At 34.5% G+C, this 26,296-nt stretch overlaps 1 protein-coding gene and 1 pseudogene across 18 annotated transcripts in view; both read right to left on the reverse strand.

Moving 5' to 3' along the window:
* The window catches only part of ROBO2 (roundabout guidance receptor 2), a 1,635,491-nt gene that overhangs the window by 482,782 nt on the left and 1,126,413 nt on the right, over window positions 1–26,296 (reverse strand). The window lies entirely within an intron of this gene.
* LOC140621462 (inhibitor of growth protein 1 pseudogene) lies at window positions 22,173–25,868 on the reverse strand (annotated as a pseudogene).

Here is a 26,296-nt window from a genome sequence, read left to right on the forward strand (position 1 = left end):
AACTATAGTGTTGCTGTTTGGTTCCCATGTGACTTTTCATATAATAAAACTAAAGTTTAAACTCCATCATTGCCAACAATTAAAAATCGTGGCCTACGAGTTTTTCCTGTTGAAGGCTGCCAGTAGTACTGTCAAGAGTATGTAATTGCTGCACAGGACTGGCTTCGATGTTGATCTATGGAACCACTCAATCCACAGCCGTCAAAGCACTGATACCAATTGCAGTTAATGACACTGTGTCATCTTCTAGCTCGTATACCTACCGCCTTGCAAACAAATAACCACAGGCAGCAAAGGGTTGGGGGGGGGGGTGTGCGATGAACGGCAGATACCATATTTATCATAATCACTATGATCCACGGTAGAGGAAAATCAATTTCTCTTAATCGAGTAGAGTGACTTATTAAGGGTTATGAGTCCTGGCTGGATAGCTGTACTGATTTGATTATGTTGGGAGGGAAATTAGCAGTGGCCTCCTACACAGTCTTTTCTTTTGTCTTCAGGCTCAGGGTTTGTTATTAAATTATTATCTTATAAAAGCCTTAGTGAGCAGGTCATGCTTTGATCAAGAGGAAACTGAGAAACAAAGCGCTGAAAAGGTTTCCAAAGTGTTGACAGGTAGAGATGTGAACACTCACAATATCCTCACTGCAGAGCTGTTGGTTTATAATCGAAAGGATGTAGAGAGCGCATACACCCATGCCAACATTGGAACCTTCTTGAAAGAACCCCAACACAGGTTAAACTTTGTCCTTCAATTTCTCCCTCCTGTTTTTCATACCATAGTCTTAGACATCTGGAAAGCAAGATACCTTGTTATGCTGTCTGAGAAGAATAGATCAGCAGGTTAAAAGTCTTACATGTTTTTAAACATTAATGCTTTGAACAAAATCAGTAGCAAAAAATAAAAAAGTTAAATGTGCACTTTTTAGAATCCTCCAGATTTTTAAAAGGTCACAAATCATGGACAAAAAGTGGAAAAGATTCTGTGGAAATGACTTTATTTTCTCGCAAGAACCACCTTTCCTTGCCTTCCTGTCTCTGATGCAACTGTTGGGAAAGAAAGTAGGATAAATTTCAGCTGTTTTCACTTCTGTTTTTCTGAACAGCTTCGGTTGGAATTTTACCAATGTGAGCACCATCAGAACTGTTTCCCTCTCAATAAATACAGAAATAAGAAACTGATTAGGTTCTCTTCCAACATATATAACAACCAAATACAGCAGATTAGTAAAAATTATCATCCTTCATAAATAGTTCTTTACAGATTATCCACATGTACAACCAAATATGTACAATTTTTCTTAGTCATAATATTTTAAAATACCAACTAAAAAAGCCATGTGAATTTTTGTTAGGAGCAAGCATAAGAAATTAAAAGAATCCCAAGACAGAATGTGTTTTGCTGAGCAGAGCACTAGATTTCTTTCTGTTTATCTTTTGCAAAACACCACAGTCCATGAGATGTACATGATTGCTTTGATAATCACACACTTGTGTTTGATATGTTAGATTTCAAACATCTGGTCAATATAGCGCCAAGATTTCTTTTGATGGCATCAAAGTTCTTAAAAGAGTTCCTATCTAATTTCCTCATGAGTGAAGTTTCATTGTTAGTACATGATATTAACAACAGAGTGATGCAATTCTTAGAAATAGGACAGTGTTGGTTCCATAATTTTTTGTTACTTTGAAAATCACACATATATTCTCTATTGACTCTCTCCAGTGGCCTCATCACTGCCCCCTCAAGAAATTACCGGACATAAAATGGAAAATTTTTATTCTATAATCTCCCTTCACCTTTCAACTTTCATTTAAATGGCTTTTTGGTCTCCTTTGCCCAGAAAAAAGTTGAAATTGCACTTATAATCCATAATTGCTGCAAAATATTTCAATCATGCCTTTTATCACATAATTAAGTAAGTGCTGCAAGATTAAAGGAAGTAAGAAGTTAAAAGTTATTCATATGTTACCATTCTTGGTTATTTCATATGTTGTGTTCTAGAAAAGATTAATGAACATCATCTATACATTAATTTCTTTCTTAGCATATATTCATTTTTATAACCCTGCAGGGTAGCATACAGCCTAACATCCAGATGTTCAAAAGATATTTGTTGAATTAAATTCAACTGTACTATAAACATATCGAGCATGGTTTACATGAATTACTTTCTCTCTTTAGAATTTTCATTTCTGCTAGCAGCCCTCTTTCTCTTCCACTTCCAATTATTAGAGACATTTCCATACTCTGGAGACTAAAGACTGGTATACTTAAAAAGTCAGTGGTCAAAAAAGATTTAATGACTGGATACAAGCTTCCATTAGCCTATTATGAATAATGAAAATTTTCCAAATCTACTGATACACAGTTCATTGATTTCATCCAATATCTATAAAGGCATTTTTGGCTGATCAAGCCATAATGAAGTGACTTTTTCAGAAGGACTTTCCCCTATGGTATAAACAATTTTATTTGTGAGTATAATGATAGCTCAGTCAAAATAGCCCTTTCCCAGAGTTAAAACTACTATAACTAGTTTGATGATAAATTTGAATCTGATAAAACTGACACATTACACCAAAAGGACCATATTAATCAGAGAGAGTTAGAAAAACATTTGCTACTGAGCTCTATGTCGCATCATTTTATAGCTTATCAGTCAATAATCACCAAACACATTCAAGTACTCTTTCTCTTGGCTGAGAGAAATTAAAACTACAATAAATCTTCTGACATACAGTATTACAGTATTATTAAACACCATCATTCAATACTAGAACATTGGATAAAAATCACAACCCTATAATAAATCATATGTATTTTTTAGGTAAAGATTAAAATATACTTATCTTTATTCTCATAATTTAATGAGTGAGCCATGAAAATATATTAGGTCATATTCTAAAGCAAGCTATGCATTCAAATTAATCCATTTCAAATACACTTTAAATGATTGACTTCGAAAGAATTCACCTAGTAATTTAATAATGTGTTTTTCCTGCCTTTAATAACCAAGTTTTAGAATGTTATTCTTTTTAAAAACACAGCCACATAAGAAAATATACAATTACTTTACCAAAAAGTGGTAGTAATTCTTTTCTAATTAATTTAATACTTCCTTTGCTAAATGGTCAAATCTGATAGGAAACTAAAGAATTGTTCCGAAATTCCCCTGTCTCATAGATAAATTATAACAGAGTGTGGAAACTGTATTTATTCAACAAATTTTAATTGAATGTTTACAATTGTACTAGGCCCTTTGATATGTGTCACAGATTTTAAAAAATTAAGAAATATATAGTTCTATTCTGATTGAACTTAGAGTTTATCAACATTTGCTTTTCATATTCATGGATCCCAAAGATGATATATTTCCCCTTATGTCATTGGCAGTTTTAATAGCCTCTACAGCACCAGACTTTAAATCTCTTGACCAGTGACTCTTTTGTTACTAGCAGTCTTTAGTCACTAATTGCACTTGTCTTAAAATTTACATGCCACCTGGGTCCAGCAAAGTAATGTGTGAGTAAAGCATTCAAGCTGTGGCTAAATCTGGTTTGTAGGGTATATGGAGACCTGGAAAGAACAAGACTCACCTAAAAGCATAAATACAATTAGAACACAACCATAGCAAAACACTGTGAGGGCCAACAGGGTCTGTCTTTACTTAGCCTCTAGGCCACCTGCTCTAACATATGAAAACTAAGACAGAAAATTCAAATACTTCCAGTGTATCAGAGGGGAAAAGTGTGTGTAGTGGAGAAGGGGATGTCCTTCATCTGTCAGTATTAAGTCTAGGAATCTATCAAACCAATGGCATTGGAAAGGTAGAAATGACACCTGTGTAGAGAATACAGATCGATCTGTACATCTTAGTCACTTTAATATAATTTTCTCTTTGCTACCTGCCTAAAACTTCTTCAGTAATATGTATAAAAGAGGAAACCAATAAGAGATTCTAGCACTCTAATAAGAAGAAACAAAAGCCAAAAATAAATAAATTTATTTCTGTAACTAGTTAAAAGAAGTTCACACACACGCACATACACACACAGAAGTTCACATATAAACAACTTTATATTAATATTGTCAATATAACAAATTAGTAAAATGATTATGGGAAATTATATATGTATCAATTTTGAAGTAATCACAGGAAATCATGGAGGTTACTTTGTTTTTCTATATTAAAATGGAAAAATCCTTATGGATTTTTTTTACCATTTTATTATTATTATTATTATATTATATTATATTATAATATATAATATATATATTATATATTATATTATTATTTTATGGTACCCTTTGGGGTACCTGGGTGGCTCAGTCAGTTAAGCATCTGCCTTCAGCTCAGGTCATGATCTCAGGGTTCTGGGATTGAGCCCCACATCATCTTCAGGCTCCCTGCTCAGTGAGGAGTCTGCTTTCCCTTCTCCCTCTGCTCCTACCCCTGCTCGTGCTCTCTCTCTCTCACAAATAAAGAAAATCTTTATACAAAAATGGAAAATCGTCATGTATGCATACGCACACAAGAACATGAAAAGATGATATACTTCGTATAGAACAAGTTCTCAAATATCAATAAAAAAGCACTTTAATAGGAAAACCATTTAAACAACATGAATAGCCAAATCACAAAAGGAGAAAATAAGACAATAATCACATAAAAAGTTTTAGCCTTACAAGAAATAAATGTAAAATTGCTGAGATAATGATTTCATTTATCATGTAGGCATAGGAAAATGTCCTAAAGGAAGGGTACGAGTAACTGGGACCCTCAGGTATTACTGAGCTTAAATTGAACAGCCTTACTGAAGAACTCACAAAACTCTTTAAGATATCCGTACCCATTGACTCAACAACTCTGCGTGTGTGAATTTACTTGAGAAAAATAATCAGGTGTGTGCATAAGGATTTTTATCACAGTATGTCCTTTAGAGCTCATACATTCATATATAATCCTGAAAATTAGAAATGACTTAAATAATCAATGACAAAGAATAAGAAACCTAGCGTACAACATGGAATGAAATGTGCAGCATTGTGAAAAAGAAAATGATACAAGAAAATATTTATAAAATGCCAATAAGCAAGAACACATGGCTACAATGGTAATCTGAAAAAAACTGCAAAACACCTGCATACATACAAACATGCAAAAATATAGTTATTCATAAATTATTCACCGAGGAATATTTTATTTTTGTGCATTTCATTTTTGTGCATGTACATTCATGTATTTTTCAAGTTTCTGTATTGAATATGTAAGCACTGAGAATATAAGTTAACAGGAGGCCACAAAGGACTTTTTCTGGTTAATTCACAGACATATCCTAACCTGGCACTGAACCTGGTACACAGTAGACACTCTATAATAAAAGAAAGGTATGTATATTTTTTAAACATTTCCAGTCTTCATGACTCATAAATGAATCAAACTTACAAAACTATAAAATTATATGTATAATTATCACAACCACTTTATAAGGCTAGAACCATCATCCAACTTTATAGGTGAAAAAAAACAAGATTAAGAAGTTTAAATAATAGGCAATAGGTAATCTACGATAAATGATGCATAACCAAGGACTGGCTAGAATGTCTGCTATTCCCATTTCATCCCTTGGCCTCTCCCCTCAACAACAGTCTCACCTGACTGTCAGGTGATCTGCTGGTCAGAATTTATTTATGTACATATATATATATATATATATACACATACACACATATATATACTGCATATAATAAATATATTTAAATATAAAATATAAAATTATATATATATATCCTTTATTTATTATTATTTTTTTTATCCTTTGTTTATTTAATTTACTTGCTTAGACAAGTCAAACTTTACCCTTAATTGAAGCACCATCATAGTCTTCCTTTTAATTCATTTCTTAGGACAGACAAAATGCCAACTTTACGTGAAGACACTACTGTAGAAAAAACACCATATTAAATTTATTAGCAGATAAGAGATATCCAACAGACAATTTATCCACACAATGAAAATGTTCTTTCCCTAAATGCACTTTTAAAAAAAATTAGGGCCAACCTTAAATCAAATTGGCAGTAGTGTTCTCATAAGGGGTATCTCTGTTAATATAATATAATTACATCCATGATGTAAGATAGGTTGTAATGAAAAGACATTCCAGCAATTGTTTCTTCTGTTTTTCAAGATCTATTTATATATTTACAAGAGAGAGCATGAGAGCAGAGGTAAGGGAGGCAGGGGAAGAGAGAGTCTCAAGCAGACTCCAAGCTCCGTGCAGAGCCTGATGTGAGGCTCGATCCCAAAATCACAACCTAAGCCGAAACCAAGAGTGGGGCACTCAATGACGGCGCCACCCAGGTGCCCCAACACTGCTGTGATTGTAAGAAGCACAAGAAAAGATAGAGCACATAGCAGAATGGTAGAAAGTATAGATGCTGAGATATAAGAGAAATGAGGACAATGTTGTGTAAGAATACACCAGAAGGGAGAAGTATCATGAAATGGGTTTCATTTGCAATATGGAGCACTGGGTTATTGCATTTGACACAAAAAGCCTATCTATGAGGATACTTCTGAATGCAAGAAATTGTAGAGATGCATATATAAATTGCAGGGTTGCAGAAGAAAAAGTGTGGAAAGACAGAGGTTTTTTTTAGGTTAAAATTTCCACATGATTTTTAAATAACCAAGGGAAAAAAAAGTTTTAAAATCAAATATACAGGAAACATTTTCCACAGAGATTCCACATCTTTCACAAGGAAATAAAAATAATTATTGTGCATCCATATTCCTTCTTTCTCTCAACCATGACTTTAAAATGTTGATAAAATTCCCTTGAGACCTTGTGCTGAAAGCCTGACGTTAAACTACTGGGGAACATACAAATGAAAAGTGCTGAATAATTTATCATGAACTAGTGATTGTGGACAGAAATGTCTAAAATAAGCTGATATAGACTTAACAATCAAGAAGAAAACAACTAAAAATATGAACTGGAAATACCAAACCACAAGGGATAATCTTTTTAATCCAGTGTTTGCTATTGTATTTCTCTTACATAAATTGGAATCAGTAAATCTGATTTGTGAATTTTAAGTAGGCCAATTATGGATCAAACAGATGATTACTTCATTGCTTCTATAATAACACTGCTAGGTAACCAATTTGAACTTATATTTAATGGCCGTACATTTTCTTTTAAATCATCTTCTGAATACATTTTGGAAATGGACTGTGACAATGGTTTCAGCTTTATTCCTCTCTTCAGCTACAAGTCATCACAATTTTGACTGTAATGAGGTTACTCTGCATCTGTCTGTCACAAATAACCTAGTAACAACTAAATGGATTGCCATCAATCTTTCAATTAGAATGTATAACTTTATTAGCACAATATTTTTCGAACTGATTGTATTACTTTGAAAAAGGGCTTTCATTTACTTTGTCATTTAGGGTCAAATGTGTGCAATCGCTGGGAGCTGAATAAATAATAATAATAACCTGTTTTGAATTTGTAGGCCAGCCTTTGCTAACATGCTTTCCTTTAATTATGTAAGCTAAACAACCAGTAGTACATCACAAGTAGAACTGAACTAAACATAGGCATATTTTTATGACAATCCTGTACATTTTATTCTACGATGTCAATTCCTAAGAATTACATTCTGTAAATTCAGCTCTTAATCGATTTACACATCACAAAAGTTTCATAAAAATTAATGTACTGGTAGTGGTAAATACATACATACAAAAAAAAATGTATCCTTTTGGTGAAGAAAACTCTTTCTATACCCAAATATCTTTCTTCATCTTTCCTTAGAGTGAAAAGTTTAGATTCATTCATATCACACCTTTGGTCAAGCATGCTAAGCACCCATGTACAGCCTAGACAGTACGTGTTTCCTTGTGCTCCTCAATCTTTTCTTTGTTCATAAGAGAGTAGTAAGTGCCTATTAGTAAAGTGAGTGATAGAGTGCTAGAATTTAGCTAGAACATCCAATTCAGCAGAATAAATATTAATATATTAAAACAATAGCATCATATCTGGAAGAAAAGCAAAATAATGAGTGAGACCAACACCAAGGGACTATCCAAGTCCCAGGAAAGGTTGAAAACTATGATTGAAAGTGAGCTTCAAAGGCACATATATTCCTTCAACATCACCTGCATCTACCTGATAGCACTGAGAGGTATGGATCCAGAAATATTCATGTGACAATGATTGTGATATTGTGCAGACAGACTACAGCTGTTATAGTTAATATGGTTTTCCACTAAGTATGGATATCTGGTCTAAATTTTATTAGAGTCCCAGGTTTCATACCAAATAAAGGTTGCATCTAAACACTACATAGAAAATGAGCAGAAACAGGGACCTATCATTCTTTAAACGAAATATCTGAAAAGTGCCTGGATTCTCCCCCTTTTCAACCCTGATATTCCTGTATCATGATAATATAATCTTACTTCATAATAAGAAATATTTCATATTCAAGGAAAGGAAAGGAAAGGAAAAGAGAAAGAAAAGAAAGAAAGAAAGAAGAAAGAAAGAAAGAAAGAAAGAAAGAAAGAAAGAAAGAAAGAAAGAAAGAAAGAAAGAAAGAAAGAAAGAAAGGAAAAGAAAGGAAAAGAAGAAAGAAAGAAAGAAAGAAAGAAAGAAAGAAAGAAAGAAAGAAAGAAAGAAGAAAGAAAAAGAAAGAAAGAAAAGGAGAACAGAGAAAATAAGAAGAGAGAAAAGGAGAAGGGAGGAAGGGCAAGAAAGAGCAAAAGAAGTCCTTGGAAGCTGTATGCAATTATGATGGATAAATCAATTTGTTACTTTTAATCAGAGCTAAAAATGGTTGCTCCAATAAGATGCATAGTGGAGTATGCATATATTTTATGGGTAACATAGGGTATTAAAAGAATGTGACTGCACTACTATTCCTAAAGTTAACAAAGTGAACACAAGAATCCAGCAAACATCTCCACTATCCTCCTACTTTGACTTGATTTTGCACAGCAATACATTCCCCCGAGTCCATCAGATGTTAATTCATAGAACACTGATTTCATTGTGTCATATACATTTTCTTTCTTTTTTGTCTTTCTTTTAAGAGAGGGAGAGAGGGGGGAGGGGCAGACAGAGAGGGAGGAAGAGAAAATCTTAAGTAGGGTCCACCATGAAGCCCAATACAGGCCTTGATCTCACAATCCTGAGATCATGAATTGAGCTGAAATCAAGAGTCAGATGCCTAACGACTGAGCCACCCAGGTGCCCATGTCATGTCCATTTTCAGTGATGCCTTAGATATAGTCATATTGCTTCTTGGATACTAAAACAAAACAAAACTCAACTTTTGTGGTTCCTGTTAACTCAGCTGCACCTGACCTAGGCTCCTTATAAGTCAATATTTTAAACTCTACTCCTACCAAGCTGGTCTTCCTATAGCCCCTAAAAAAAAAAAAAAAAAAACAGGTTCTTCATGGCTTGATGTCTCCCTCTTTTTTTAAAGATTTAATTTATTTACTCATGAGAGACATAAAGAGAGAGACAAAAACATAGGCAGGGGGAGAAGCAGGCTCCATGCAGGGACCCCAATGTGGGACGCAATCCCGGGACTACGGGATCACACCCTGAGCCAAAGGCAGATGCTCAACCGCTAAGCCACCCAGGTTCCCCCTCAACATCTCTGTCTTCACAACATTCTTCCTTTCTGATATGCCCTATTATCCTCTCTTCCAATTTTTTTGAATTCTGTTTGGTTCAGGAAACATCTTCCCAAAGAGGAAGGCTTCACCAACTCCTCTACACCATAGCTGGCATCTAGCATAGGACTCCCTGGTATCCTATGAAAATGGTTTTAAACCATTTGAACTGTCTGAAGATTCAAGAAAGGAAGGAATAGACATCCCTGACTTTTATCCGACCTGGCCTCTGGACACTGGGTTTCCAATAAGAATTTGTTTCATGGAAGCATTTATTTAAATGTTTTATACACACACATGCAAACACACACGCATACATGTGTGTGTATGTATATATAGTAAAGCTTCTATCCTAAGCATCTACTTATATATTTTTTTAAGCTTTTATTTATTTATTCATGAGAGACACGGAGAGAGAGAGGCAGAGACACAGGCAGAGGAAGAAGCAGGCTCCATGCAGGGAGCTCAATACAGGACTCGATCCCGGGACTCCAGGATCACGCCCTGAGCCGAAGACAGACGCTTAACCACTGAGCCACCCAGGCGTCCCGCATCTACTTATATTTATTACTTTCTTGTCCACTGCCTATAATGGCCAACAGTTTCATATGTGTATGTCCTTTTTTCCAATTAGTAGTCAAAGAGCAAGAACAATGCCTTAATGCACAGTGAAACAGGTTAGATTCATAATAAACTGTAGTAAGTACTTCATTAATTAAATAATTGAAGAAAATACTTGCAAAGTTTTCTAATAATCAATTTCAATTATTTTCGAGTTCTCTAAATTTTTCCATGTCTTTACAAAAGCAATAATTTAAAAAAAATCTCAAATTATATAGTTGAGAAGGAAAATTTTGGTTTAGTGAAAAAAACTACAACAACAACAACAAAAAACCCGACTACATTTCTGCCTGGGAGTATTTAAAGTCATGATTCCATGCTTATCATTTTCCTGGATGACACAATTACCATATAGTAAACTATATAGTAGAACAATACAATATAGTGTAGGCACTCCGCAGAGCCTTTTAAATTTCTATTTTTTCTGTCTAAATGCTGTTGTTCCATGGCATTTATGAAAATCAGCTGGTTAACTTTGTTGTGAAATAATTAAACTGTATGTATAGGGCTAGTATCTTTATTGGCAAATTGCTTTTTGGAGTTCAGATCCTGAACCAGACTTTGTTGTTACTGTTGATTCCTCTCCATTCTTCTCTTTTAATAACAAAGTAATATGGTTTTGATCAAACCATCCTTTGCAGCCTGAGAAAATACCCTCCCAAGCTGTTCCCAGACTTACTGTGGAAGATTGTATGTCGGAAGCAGTGAAATAGCATATTGGCTCAAAGGCCATTAGGCAAGAGCTAGGGAAAAAAGGCAGGGCATTCACTTCTAATTTCAAATCTATCAGACATGGCTTGTCGACATTATGTCATTGGCCTGTCAGAATGAAAGAATACAAGACAAAACTGTTTTAATACTTCACTGCTTGCAATATTACCACAACACCACATGTGGAATAGATCTGAGAAGGAAGCTTTGAGTAAAGCATCATAGCTTCATTTTTTATGTTGTCATCACTGTAAGAAAGATATTTGACTGGACTTCAGCCTTTTGAGCAGTCTTTCTCTTTAAGTCTAGTACTGGGTTAGCAATAATCTGAGTTTAAATTAGCTAACTTTGTGGCTTTCTATATATTCCTTGATTATGAAAGCTAATGAAGAATTTACTTATTAACTATTCCAGTTTGCACAAAAGGGAAGAGATGGCAAGAACTAAGTTATAACCTCAACTCTCTGCCTAGGTAATGCTTACTCATGCACACATGTGTATGGACCACCACTAAATTTACATCTATCTGAAGGCATAGGTGGTAAGGGGCACTAGTCTGAAATTAAGAAAAAAAACACAAATTGCCTATGTTTGTGATCACAAAGTAAACCGTCCAGTGTATAACTGGAAAATAGATTAATGCTGAATACTATTTTTTTGCTCTTTTTCCGCATATAGACACACACACAAACACACTTATATTTGGGGCAGTTATATACTTCATCCACATAGAATAGAGTTATACCTCAATATACCAAGATCCTGAACTCCGAAAATCACAATTGCTTATTGTACTTCATACTCACAAAAAGACCAATCCTAAAAATTCTTCCTAAGAACAAATACTCTAGATATTATTTTAAGTGTAAAGAAATCCAGATCATTGAACTGACACATGGGAAATGTGTCAAAAATCCCTTCTGACTAGCTATATGGCTTTTGACAGTTTTTGTACCACCTGTCATTTAAAATCCTCATAAAGAAAAGAATAAATTAATATTCTAAACATCAGTGGTTTGAAATGAAGATGAAATGGCGTGTGAAAAATTTCCCAAATATAATCAGTGTTCGACTTAAGTAAAGAAAAGGCCAAATTTTTCACTCAAATACTAGATCATGTATACTCAAGATTTAATAATACAAAGTGAACTTATGCTCAGAATTTTTACTCAAGAAATTCCAACTAACACATAATATAAAAAAAAGTTTTAATTTATTTAAATAAATTTAAATAAAACAAAATCATAATACATAATATAAAATAAAAATTTTAAGACTGATTTCCAGCAGAGCATCATGGCTTAAACAAAACAAGCCAAAAAACTCTGGCTTAACTAACTGGAAAATATTTAAAACAAAATTATTCCTTACTTAATTTAAACAAGTGAAAAACTTACATGGATCTTAGTAAAAGTATTTAAAAAATTAGCAATAGCTTACACTCATACTGATATAATAATACTAAACGTCTACTAAATAATATGTAAATCTATTAATTCACCCAAACACTGATTAATAAGACATTGGGGAGAGTCCTCATTGTAAGGAGAGTGTCAGAAAAGGCTGGCTACAGGTACAATAATTTCCAACTTTAATTTGCCCTTTCAAATCACTAAAATGATAACTCAATTGTTTTTTCAGTTTTTTGTCCTAAAGTCTGTATTCAGACTTGGCTGAGATGTATAATATTCTGAATACAGAAGAGGGCAGAGTACTTAGCTCACAAAAAATTTTTAAATCCAATTGCTATCACTCTAATTCCAGCAGTGCGATTGAATTCTATCTTTGTAATTACTAGAAATCATAATTGTGCCAGGTTAATCTTAAATTCATGGAATAAAGGCAAACTTTCCTTCCGTATTTTGTGTAGCTACATCACATTTAAAATTTTGCTATCAAAATAAATAAATAAATAAATAAATAAATAAATAAATAAATAAATAAAATATTGCTATCAACTTATAACTACCAATTTAATATTAGCATATCATCAGTTTTTTTTGTGAGGTAATTATAATATGAATCAATACAGATCAGAGGCATAATGTGATTTACTTTGTATTCTTTCAGCACACGTTTCAGAAGCTTCATAATTTGCAAAATTCCCCCATTGTCTAAATCCTTTTAGGTCACCCAAGTAAAATTATTAGATTACTATGTCAGCATCACTGTCTTAGTCCTTTTTCATATCTTCCCAAAGTTATCCTGCACAATGCATATGCTGGGCACACTGTAATAAATGCCAATGCATATTACAAGTTAAAATAATTGTGTTTCCATTCACTAGGTATCATAACTATTCCTCACAATGCCTAAAAAATGGAATTTACATGCAGAAAATCAAGGTTGTTGATGACCCAAAACACTAATCCAATAATTTAAAAGAAGCAAAAAAAAAAAAAACAAAAAAAAACAAAAAAAAAACGGCACTTAATAGGGTTTATGGAAAAAAAAAAACAATAGACCAGGATAAAAGTCATTCCAAATTAGTGATTCAAATGCTTACAAGGGCAGTGTAGAAGGCAGCATTTAAAAATAGTGACTCTGAGCGTCTTCTTGCATTACATTTTAGTACATGAAATTGGCCAATGTTAATGTCCTTGCATGAAAAATCATTACATGTCAATATGAATTCCATAAAACCATAAGTCTTAGACTGTGGGCACAGAAGCCTCTAAGAATGGATTGCTGTGTGTTCTCTTCCCTACTGTCCACTTCAACAAACTCAAACAACATTAAATAACATATTTCACATTGTTGGAGCTTTTTATAGCTCATAAGGCACTTTAGCATGCATTACTGTGCTTAATTGCTCAGTGTCCCTGTAAGGTTACAGATGATAACATCCTTTTCTATGTGAAAGCACCTGGCAATCTAATGTAGCAGCATTCCTTTACCCAAAGAAAATTCAACACACATCAATTCATATTATTCAATATTTTTCTTGGAGTTGATTCATTTTGATGGAACCACAGGTTTTCATGTAATGGATTGATCCATATGATCTTTATTCCAAAATAATGTATATTACTTTTCCATGTTTGATCATTTTTTATGGAAATATTTGTTGACCTACTTCTGGCAACTTATATACAGTTTATATGCCATAAATTATAAACAAAAAAAATTTTATGTTATTTCAGAGAGAGGTAGAGTGTAACATAAAAGGGAAGGCAAATTTGGACATTTAACTATTAATCAAAATATGGAGCACCAAGTGACCCCTCCTCCAATTTTAAAAGTAAAGTGCAAAATATCTGTAAAAGCATTAGGTGTTGGTCATCATTTTTAAGGATAAAGTAAATTACAAATGTGGAACGCTGTTTTATTTAGAGAGGCTGCTCTTTAAGGAAAATGTCACAATGCCTTCCCCATAACTTCCAATCAATGCTCCAAATCAAATTCAGTTATTTTCATCTGACCTCCCTTATTTTTTAATTGTGTCTTATCTGAATATCTATAACAGTTTTACTGATACATACATCTAGATTTAAGAAAGGATCCTGAAACTCTCAAATTCATTCCAAAATTTTCCAAGCCAACTTAGAGTTCTCCAGGAGAGATAGGTTGATAAAATGCTGCAGTCAACTGCTGAAGATTTCTGCAGAAGTATAAAAGAAACCTCACTTAATTTTAAGACAAATCAGGAAGTCTTTAGCAATAAAAAAAATGACCATATGGCCTGTAATATTGCCAGGTCATCACCTATTGTACAAAAGCTGGACATTCAAGGGTGCCTGGGTGGCTTAGTTGGTTGAGCATCCTACTCTTTATTTCAGCTCAGGTCATGATCTCAGGCTTCTGAAACAGAGCCCCAGATTGCCCTCCACACTCAGCAATGAGTTGTCTTGGGGATTCTCTCTCTCTCTCTCCTTCTGCCCCTCTCCCTGCGCTCGCTCTCTCTCTCTCTCTCAAATAGATAAATACATTAAAAAAAAAAGAAAATTAAAAGAACTGGACATTACACAGGGTCTGTCAATTTTATGACAAATAGCTCAGGTGTGGATTTAGTGAATAAATATAAGCTGTAATGTCAATGAGCTGAATCTTTATTTTATGAGCAAAGAATATTTCTAAGTTCTCATCAGCTTGAAAATTCAAGGAAATGTGTGAAAGTAAGCTATTTAAAGACTTAGAATCATTTTCAGCTTCACAAATATTTTTATGACAGCATACATAAATATTAAATGCAGGATTGTCATAAAGTAGGCCATTAGACACATGAACACAGAGATATAGGAATAGTCACATGAAATATTTAAAAATGAGGGTAGAGCCAAAATAAAAGATAAAGCTTTTTATCTATTGTGACCTATTAATTTTCAGCAAGTGTGGCCAGATTTTGAGTTTTGAGCATACAGTAAAACAAACTGCTGACCTGAATCATATTTGTTTAAAAAACTGATCACAAGATTACTCTTAAATTTTATGTGGAAGTCTGAAGTAGGAATGTGAAGAAGATTGCATTCAAATAAATTTTAATGAACTAGACAGAGGAGTAGAATATATCTCCATGTTCGATTAGCATTTGCTACAAGATTCTTATTCTTTATTTTTAGAATTCATTTGGGATAGAAGAACCATTCAACAGTAATAATGTATAGAAAAAAGGTTTTTACAAATCTTTTTTGAAAGAATTTGAATAGTAGATATTTGAGTTATTTTATTTTGATAATCCTGTAACTTCAGTAGACCCCAAATTTAAGACGGTTATTTTAACTCGTTAAAAATTTTACAAAGAGTATTTTGACACAAGTAATCTTTTTATATGTAATATTGCTTCCAAAGTATTTCCGAATACCTATTTCATCAATTCCAATATACACTTGTTAAAGAAACAATAAAAACATCACCCAAAACAGCAGAGCATAAAGTACAAGTCAGCTCTCATTCTGGACATAAACAGTATAAATTACTGGGTGTTTTTAAGTTTTCAAATGTTACTGCAGAACTCTTCTAATTCCTGTGACTTCAGTCTTATTAATTCTGAACAAAATATTTCCAATATCCAGGTCTGTGATCACACAGGTAGCTGAGCATGTTATTGTCCAAGCAAATGCGTTATGAGTCCTCAGATGATGGACTACACTGAGGCCAGATGTCAGAGGTGCTGAAATTGATCATCCATCAGTAATTTTCTATCTGTCGCAATAGCTCTGACCCATTGAACTAAATAAATATGTTTAATCACTGACTGGTCAACTTATCAAATGCTGCCCTGGGCTAAGGGGAAGGACTTGTCAAATGTAGACCAGATAAAGCAAGAACCACAGCCATAGGCAAGAAAGTAACTGCATCCCTTATCTCTATCCCTTTCATCTCACTTTGGGAAAACAGACTTAGGAAATCGTATTAGGAAAACAACTTTTTAGCCAAGAGAGGACAGACAAATGTTTCCTTAAAGTTCTACTGTTTTTTCTCCTATTTTTTTTTCTATATAAACCAAACTGTTCGTATTTCTCAATTAGACTGCAATTATATAAAGACATCCCAAGTTCAGTGACAGGTAGTACAATGAAACTTCAATAATGGGGAAAGAGTTAAGGAGGAGTTGTATCACAGAGTTATTTTCTGCTATGGGGCAATGGTGATTTCAGAACACCTACTCAGTCCTTATGATAAAGCTCTCCTCTGAAAAAGAAATACCTTCACCATTCACATAAGCTAAGGGATTCAAAATTGCTGAATATGAACAGTTACATGACAAGCCCATTACATACAAACATTAATCATAGTTAATGAGATAAAAGGTTCCCTAACGTGTGACATTGGGTAAGTGATAGATCAGCCATCCTTTCATTGAATGTGCCAACAGCTATGTGATTATAAAGGCCAACTGCCATCACCGTCCAGGAATGGAGCAAACTGAGATTAGATGCACTGCACTGACCACAAACAGTAGGATCTCTCTGGCAGGATTCATGGAGGCGCACAAAAGACCACTCTCAGTATTAAGTTCTCTATGTCTTACTTTGCCACTGCCATGAGCTGGCAGTCATGACAGAAAACTCTTGAACTTGTTTATTCACACTTGTTTAATCCTGATTCTACACACTGACTCAGCCTGTGGGGTTAAGAAGATGGATGAGAGGAGCCAGGGCCATGAAGGGGTCAGGGTCATGATGTCGCTAGATCTCATTAACTACATCACTCAAGACACCAGTCACTCCAAAGGTCACTCCAACTGAGGACCTGGAAAGGTAAAGGAAAATCAGTTGGATGCAATGAACTGATTTTTCTGAGAACTGACATCACATATAAAAAGAAAACTATTTGAAATTTGCTTTCCAGAACCAATGATACCAACTTGTTAAAAAAAGTTTTAAGAAATGAAGAATACATTGTGGAATCACTATATTGTACACCTGAAACTAACATGACACTGCATGTTAACTAGCTGGAATTAAAATCTTTAAAAAATTTTAAAAAGAAAAGAAATCGATAAATAAAATTTTAAAAGAGAAATGAAGAATAAACTACTTACAAACTCTCAAGCAAAAAAAAAAGATAACAATTGTGAAAAAGGCCATCAAAGTCTAGTGAGCCCATGAATTAACAATTACTATGTTGATTTTTTACCATGTAAAATTTGGCCTATCATACATTAGTTGATATAAAAAGGTAGAGGAAGGGCTAGTGTTCACAAAAGGTATCACCACCATTAGAAAGCTGAAAACAACTTTTTTGGTGACAGAAAAACTAATAATTTTAATTTATTTTACAGAGATATTATAGAATAGTTGGAAGTAAAACCATTACATGAAAACATTCATGAAACCACAATGCTAGAATTTGGAAGGACTTACTAAACATGTTTGCAATTTAGATTATTTCTATGTCCTGAGTATACGTGCAAGCAATTATTATGAGACATCCAAATTTCTAATTCTTTGAAGAAATAAAAACTTAAAATTATGTTACATCTTATCTAATATGACCAAGTTATAGAGCGATTTATTTATATGTATAGTATTTATATCTTTTATTTTATTGGAGTATTACACAAAATTGAATTCATTTTACAGATTGTCTATTACGATAGTGATAGTGTTAACAAATGCATTAAAACATAGTGGAAATAATGATGCTTATTTCTGACAGTACTTTTTTTTAACTCCTCAATAGTTTCTCACATTTCTGAAATAAGAATATATTACATATAACCAGAAAAACATATCAAAGTGAAAGACAAAATAAAGAAAAGGAAAACAAACTGACATGCACAGCAGAAAGGTCTTTATAGTAATTCAGATAATATGGGTCCAAAGAGAAGAGAAACGTAATTTTGGTCTAATATATGCCTGTTTATGTACATAAAATCACAAAATTTAGGTGAAAGTATTTTGGTAAATAGCAAATGGGCAGTTTACCTAATACAATACTTTATATACTAAGGATAAGTCATATATACAACAACAACAAAAAATCTTCATTTCCTTCTTAGAGAAACAAAACAAAATTCAAGTTATATACTAGAAATTTATACTCCTTTGTTTGCATTAAACTTAAAGAGACCAGAAATACTGGTTCAGAATGTATACAATTTTGCATAAAACATCATTTACCTTAGACTTGATTGCCTGATTAAAAAAGAAAAATGACTTAATTATATGGTGACAAGGTGAATAGGGATTGCATAGATGTGGATACACGATCAGTTAATTCCTTAAAAGACATGGAAGATTAAGGAAAAAACTCACTTACCAGTATATTATCAATTACTTGTTGTCAACCAGAATTCACATGAAGAAATAGTTTAAAAAAAAAAAGATATTATCTGGGCTAAGAAGAAATTTGCACAGACTGGGGGACAGGCCAGTTAAAGACTGCTGCTAAACTTACTTGATATCCAAGATTGGCTCCTCTAAGTTTCTTGAAGCCAAATGTAAATGATATATTAGAAATCTCTTTTTTTTCCAATAAACTTAGTTCAGTAATCATAGATGACCCTTTATATTAGCTCAGTTTGATTTCCCTTTTCTCGAGGACAAATGATCTAGCCCATCCTCCTCAACCTTAAATTCAAGAAACCAGACTCAGAGAGATTAAACGTTTGCCAAGAATTACAGACCTAGTTAACAGTAGAAGGGGCAGAATCTGGTGCTTTCTGGAAAAAGAAATTCCCAGAATTATCTTTTCCCTACATCGCTGTCTCATGAAACTGGCTCCTTATTTGTCATCTTAAGCCTGCCTCTCACCAGCTAGGGGCTCAGATTAAGTCAGTTCATTTCTCAGGGCCTCAGTTTCTACTCCTGAACAAGACTGATGATCTCTAAAGTTCCTCCAACCTGCCAGCTTCTAAATGCACAGTTTTACGATGACCTGATTCACCCGAAGTTTGCGTCTTTTTTTTTTTTCCTGATTTAATCCTACATTTATTTCTTGTGAGAAAGCTTCCATTAATGCCCCTGTAATTAACATCAAACCCAAATGGAATGAATGGGAGATTTTCTTATGCACAGGATAAGAACCCTTAAATAAGAATGAATAATGATAATATTTCCCAGAAGACAACTATGGCAGCCCTCAAGTATGATTAACTAGACCACTCCTTGTCTCTCTTTCTCCACAGAAATAGAACAGTTCATTTGCATGTCATCTGATATAAAGAGATTCTAGCATATAATGGGTTATTACCATTGGGTACTTCATTAGTAAAGCTTTTCCTTATGATGTGATAGAATAGAAAAAGACAAAGTAAATTGAGATTCTTACATCTCTATTAATGACATACACATTTGGAGATTAGATTCTATCAGCTTATCCATCAATCCTAAAGAACCAAACAAGTACTTAGGAAGGGTTTTACAAGTTGACCCCTTTCTAGGTAGCCCTGTTTAACAACAGACTTTGGAGAGAGGCTGCTTTTAAAAAGAAAATCCTATATGAATATTAAACACAGCATTTCCCCCCTTCGTTTAAGAATATTCAAAGCAGATCCAGGAAGAAAACAAAAATAAATCAGCCTTTCTATCAAGCTGCTCTTGAATTTGGACATGTGGGTCCTGGGGAATTATATGTTATAAATGAGGGGTTGGGCTACGAAATGCAATTAATTTAATTGCTTATAATCTCAGAGGATTTCAAAATAAGATGTGTAAGATGTGTGGACAAATGGGATTTTTCCAAGGACTTTTCATGAAACATGATAATACTAAATTTAAGGAAATTATTTCTACTTTATAGAATTCCTTGTGAATCGGAAAGTGATGAGGATTATTCTGCAACTGAATAGGTCACCAAGACTGTTTGTCACTTTGTTTCATTATTGTGGGAGACTGATTTTTCCTTTGAGGAAAAATAAAGCAAAGTCATACCAAAAATATATAGTTCTACACAATTTTTAAGGTTTTCTTCTGATCACATTATCACATTGGTTTTGGTCTGCCTGTAATCCTTAAGATCCCAGGAAAGAAGTCATACACGATATCATTGCCCAGCCTGCTAAGGCAAAATCTGCAACTTCTATCTAGTGGTTCTTTTCTTTCCTCAAAAGTCAACAGAACAAGTATATTCTCTCTTTGTCTTGACAGTTCTTGATGTGCTTGGTGAGAACTACCAGACCTACCAATGTCTTCAATGCTCCTGGTTCAATAAATCCAATTCCTTCTACTTTTCCTACTTGTGACAGTCTTAAACACTTGATATTTCTCATCTAGAAGTATTCCTCGTTTCATGGTGCATTTAATTTGACACTCAGAACTACTAACAGTATTCTACCCATAGTTTTAGCAACAAATAATCAGGCTGGATTGCATTTCTTAATCTCAATGGAATTTAGAGTAAGAGAATTTCAGCAGCTATATAAAGGACCCTAAAGGATCCCATTCATTATCATATATTAGGGACTCTTTACTCCCATGAACAACCACACCCATTTTACATTAACCTCCACAGCTTCCCCTTAAAAAATGCCTATCATTAAACTAAACAACCATGATGGAGCAAAAATCAGAAACAGAAGGAAAATTCATAGAACTGTATGTAGAATGTACTGCATGTTGAATTTATGAATTCAATGAATTTGTAAGTCTGATTAAGTAATTTTAAACAGATCACAAACAAGTCACAAAAAATATGAAATATTCAGTATTTAAGTAAAACATTTAAATATTTAAAAGTTGGGATCCCTGGGTGGCGCAGCGGTTTAGCGCCTGCCTTTGGCCCAGGGCACGATCCTGGAGACCCGGGATCGAATCCCACGTCAGGCTCCCGGTGCATGGAGCCTGCTTCTCCCTCTGCCTATGTCTCTGCCTCTCTCTGTGTGACTATCATAAATAAATAAAAATTTTAAAAAAAATAAAATAAACAATTCTCGTTCTTAATATTTAAAAAATAAATAAATAAATAAATAAATATTTAAAAGTTACAAAGTAAATTATTCAGGGGGTGCCTGGGTGGCTGAGTTAGTTGAGCATCTGACTCTTGATTTTGGCTCAGATCATGATCTCAGGGTTGTGAATTCAAGCCCAGGGTCGGGCTTCAGGCTGTACTCTGCTTGGGATTCTCTTTCTCCCTCTGCCCCTATCTGCCTCGCTCTTTAAGTCAATAAACAAATGAATAAATAATTTGGTTCCTAATAAGATATTTCTTATTTATATTTTAATGTATATCTAAGAGAGTTTAACAATTCATTTATTTTAACTTTTTATTTTGAAATAATTATGGATTTATAATAAATTGTAAAGCTAGTACAGAGGTCCTGTGTACCCTCCACCCAGTTACCCCTCCAATGGTTATATCTTATATAATGATAGCATAATACCAAAACTAGGCATCTGACATGGGTACAATGTATGTGTGTAGGTTATTCTATATCATCTTACCGTGTGTACACCTTTGTGTAATCACCATCACCATCAAGATGCATGACTGTTTCATCAACACAAAGAATACCTCCTTGTTCTCTGTTCACGGTCACACCTATGCCTCCGTCTACACCATCCCTAACTCTTGGCAACCCCTAATCTATTTTCTATCACTATAATTTTGTCATTTTGAAAAGCTTATATAAATGAAATCATACAGTCTGTGATCTTTCAAAATGGCCTTTTTCACGGAGTATAATGCCCTTGAGATCCATCTAATAAGTTGGATGGATGGATCTCAATTTATTCCTTTTTATTGTTGAATCATATTCCATGATATGGGTATAGCAGGCTTTGTTTAACCATTTACTTGTTGAGGAACATTTTAATTGCTTCCATTCTTTGCTGTCACAAATAAATTTTTTTTGAGTGTTTAATTCAAACCTATATTTGTAGTTTCTAAAATGTTGATCCACAGACCACTTTCTTGTTACATGTGTGTACCAATGAAAACAAAAGGCAGAGAATCACTGCCATCCCTGCAAAAGAAATGGCTCCTTTTCTAACATTCTTTAAAAATATACAATGTACGGTCCTTGCACCTCAGCACAGGTGGTGACGTAATAAATACAGTGGCTCGCTTGTTCTCCTCACTGTTCCTCGAGGTCTGCCAACTACCTGTTATAAGCCCGCTCCTTTTTGGATTTCTCCAGGGCTTTGTCCATGGTCTTCTCATTCTCCCCTCGACATTTGGGACAGTACCACTTGCCCTTTGGTTTGTGATTCAGCCCCACACAGGAGAAATGGAACCACTCAATGGGGCACTCATCATTGTCACAGCCGATCATTTCTCCATAGGAGACCTGATTGCACAGACAGTATGTTGGCTCATTTGGATCGATGGGAAGGTCTGCGGGGGACGCTTCCCGCTCGGCTTTGGCCTTGGAGCGTTTCTTCTTCTTGGAGGCTTTTGCTTTCTTCTCCTTAGGTGTTCCTGAGGTGATATCATCATGGTCGTGATTATTAGCCACGTTCTCTCGATTCTCATTGTTGCGCTGTCGCCGGGACCTCTTGTTGTTGCTCTTCTCTGCCTGTGTGATTGTCTCACTCTTGGACTTATCCTGGCCAGCTTTGCCACTGTGGCCAGTGGTGTCATTGACCTCCTGATGTGCCTCAAAGAGCTCCACATGACTATCTACCTGCCTGGTCCGGTTCTCCACCAGCTCTACCATCTGACTCACGATCTGGATCTTCCCGTCACCCAGTTCCTGGCTCCGAATCAGGGCCCTCTGAATGCAATGCAACACTCTCCTCTTCTGGACACTGTCTGTCTCACGTTTAAATTTCTCATAATACTCATCCAGTTCCTTCAGGATTTCTTGGTATTTGGTGTCGATCTCCCGCATCAGGGAGACGTTTCTCTGCAGGTCCAAAGGCAGAGACTCGATGGAGTCCAGGTAGTCCTCCACATAGTTCACCAGGTGCATCTGCTCCCCATTGACAGGGCTCAACATGGTTCACCCACAAATAAAATTTTTATTTAAGTCATTTTTTTTTTTATTTTGGCAAAAGGTATATAGTAATTTCTTGGCCCACTCTTAACATGCTAGTGATGTTTAACATCTTTTCATGTGCTTATTTGCCATCCATAGATCCTTTTTGGTGAAATGTCTCTTCATGTCTTGTCCCCATTTTCTAATTGGATTATTTCAGTTAGTGTTGAATTTCAAGAGACTTTTACGCATTCTAAATATGAGTTTTGTCAGATATATGTTAGGATATATGTTATTTACAAATATGTTCCCCTACTGTATTACTTATCTCTTTATCCTCTTAATAGGATCTTTCAGAGAATAAATGTTTTTCGCTTTAATGAAGTCACTTTTTTTTTTTTTTTTTTTTTTTTGGTTTGTGTTATGGTATCATGTCTAAGAACTCTTCACTAAGTCTTAGATACCAAAGGGTTTATCTTACCTTCTAAAGGTTCTCTAGTTTTATACTTCATTTACATTTAAGTCTATGATCCATTTTTAATTCATTTTTGTAGAATGTGTGTGGTTTAAGTTGAGGAGGTTCTTTTTCCTTTCTTTCTTTTTTTTTTCTTTTTCTTTTTTTTTTTTGCCTATGGAAATCCAATTGCCCCAATATCATTTATACCATTTATTGGAAAGACTAACTTTTGTTTAATTCATTTTAAAAGGAAATAGTTATTTGAAAGCCAAACTGACCAATGTTCATGATACTATGTACTGAACTAAGAAACTATCAAAGTCAGCAAATATTGACAAGTACATATGCCATGAGATAAATGCATGTAAGTATGTCAGTAATTCTCAAAAACTCTAGAAAATATTATAAAGGTATCATTGCTCTTATCATGCCCCATTTTCTATAAAACTTAGTCAAGTTATCTTTAGATATTAAATGATAGATGGTTCTACTTACGAATTGGATTCTTCATCTTCAAGCTGCTTTGACCTGCAAATGTGTCAATAAGAACTGAAAGTGATGGATTTTCCTGATACTGATATTTGACAACTAGGAACTGTACAGAGAAAATCAAATTACTTGAATAAACTAATGAGCTCTCGAATGTCAATATATAACTAAATAAAAAGAAAGTAAAGATTACCCTTTCTGTTGTTCCTTTTCTTTAATATCCCATGAATCACAGAATTTTAACACCAGAACAAAGCTTTAGACTCATCTAGTCCAGCATCCTCCTTGTATACATATAATCAAATCATCATCTCTGAGTAAAATAACTAAAACAAACGCTAGGGATTTCCTCTATGTGTCTAAGGATTTTATTTGTTTGTTTAAATGAATCAATAAGGAGTCTTAGTGGTTAACAAAGCAGACTCTAGAGGAAGTTGTCTGAGTTCAAATCCTGATTCTCACTGCAGTCTGAAAAATTACAAGTTAATTCTTTGGGCCTCAGCTATAACAGAGAGTAAATAACAGGGTTATTCTGAGAATGAAATAAATCATAAGTATAAAACATTTTTAAAAACCAGCCTGGCATTTAGTAAGAGCAGTGATTATTATTACTCATTTCTACCCAGAGAAATCATTCCACTCCTTTCATAATCCTCTTGGCAGAATCAACCTCTTCCTCCACTGAATCCCCTCAGAATGTCAGCCCAAGGACTTACACATTTTGCATCAACCTGTTAACACATTTGGACAGCAAGAGTCATGTCTTGCTCTGTTTACTTGTTTTGTTTTGACCTGAGGTTTAAAAAAAAAAACAAAACATAAAATATAACATCTTTACCCTTTGTAAGTGTACAGTTCAGCAGTGTTAAGTATATTCACATTATTGTGTAACAAATCTCCAGGGCTTTTTCATCTCACAACAATGAAACTTTATACACATTAAACAACTCTTCTAAGTGCCTGCAGCCTCAATACTTAGCTGAGTACTTAGCAACTGGAAAGCACTGTAGGAAAATGTAGCAAACTGAATTTATATCATGCCTTGAACCACAAATTCATGACTTAAATGTTTGTCAATTCTCTTGGAATGCCATCTCTCCTCTTTCTGATATCAACTTAATTCATCAGCTTATCTCAACCCTCATCCTACTATACTGTAACTTGCAGTAGGCCTCCCCATTCATGCTCTCCAATACTCCCATCTAATGTACGCTGTTTAACAAATCTCCTTCATACCACACTTGCGAGTAACACTTCTCAATCAAAAACACTAAAAGGCTCCCTTAGGTCTTTGAGGAGAATACTCAACTCCTGAGTTTGAGTCATTGCCAATCTCCACTTCCCTATTTAAGTTACCTCCCTCTATCCCCCTAAGTACATTCTCCAAATCAGCATACACTTATCTTCTCCAAACTAGCCAACATGGCCTCAGGGTTTTGCTTTTATACTTCTCTCCAGTTTCCTACAGGACATATTCATTTATATTCAATCAGAAGCATCTGGTGCCACTCTTACTTCTCGTGGTATACTCTTTTTTTTTTTTTTTTAAAGATTTTATTTACTTATTAATGAGAGACATGGAGAGAGAGGCAGAGACATAGGCAGAGGGAGAAGCAGGCTCCCTGTGAGAAGCCTAATGTGGGACTCAATCCCAGCACCCTGGGATCACGACCAGAGCCAAAGGCAGATGCTCAACCACTGAGCCACCCAGTCAGCCCCCCAGAGCAAACTCTTTGTGAAGGCCCTTACTCTACACAACAGGGGAAGAAGGTCTTTTGATGAAGTTGCCCAGGTTTCTCACAAATAACACAACACCACTGAGGATATCACCTCTTAAAATCACTCTCAATTACTAACAACTAGGAAACCCAATAAAGACTTTTTAACTGATTTAAGGAAAAGCATTGAATGTGCTCACTCAATGTGAATCAGCAGAGAAAGCAAGAAGCAGGAAAGTGAGGCAGGGTAATATACAGGAAATGGTCTATAGCACATATGACTTCTATTATGGAAATAAAG

Source organism: Canis lupus, chromosome 30 (assembly GCF_048164855.1).
Source record: "Canis lupus baileyi chromosome 30, mCanLup2.hap1, whole genome shotgun sequence".
NCBI lineage: Eukaryota > Metazoa > Chordata > Mammalia > Carnivora > Canidae > Canis > Canis lupus.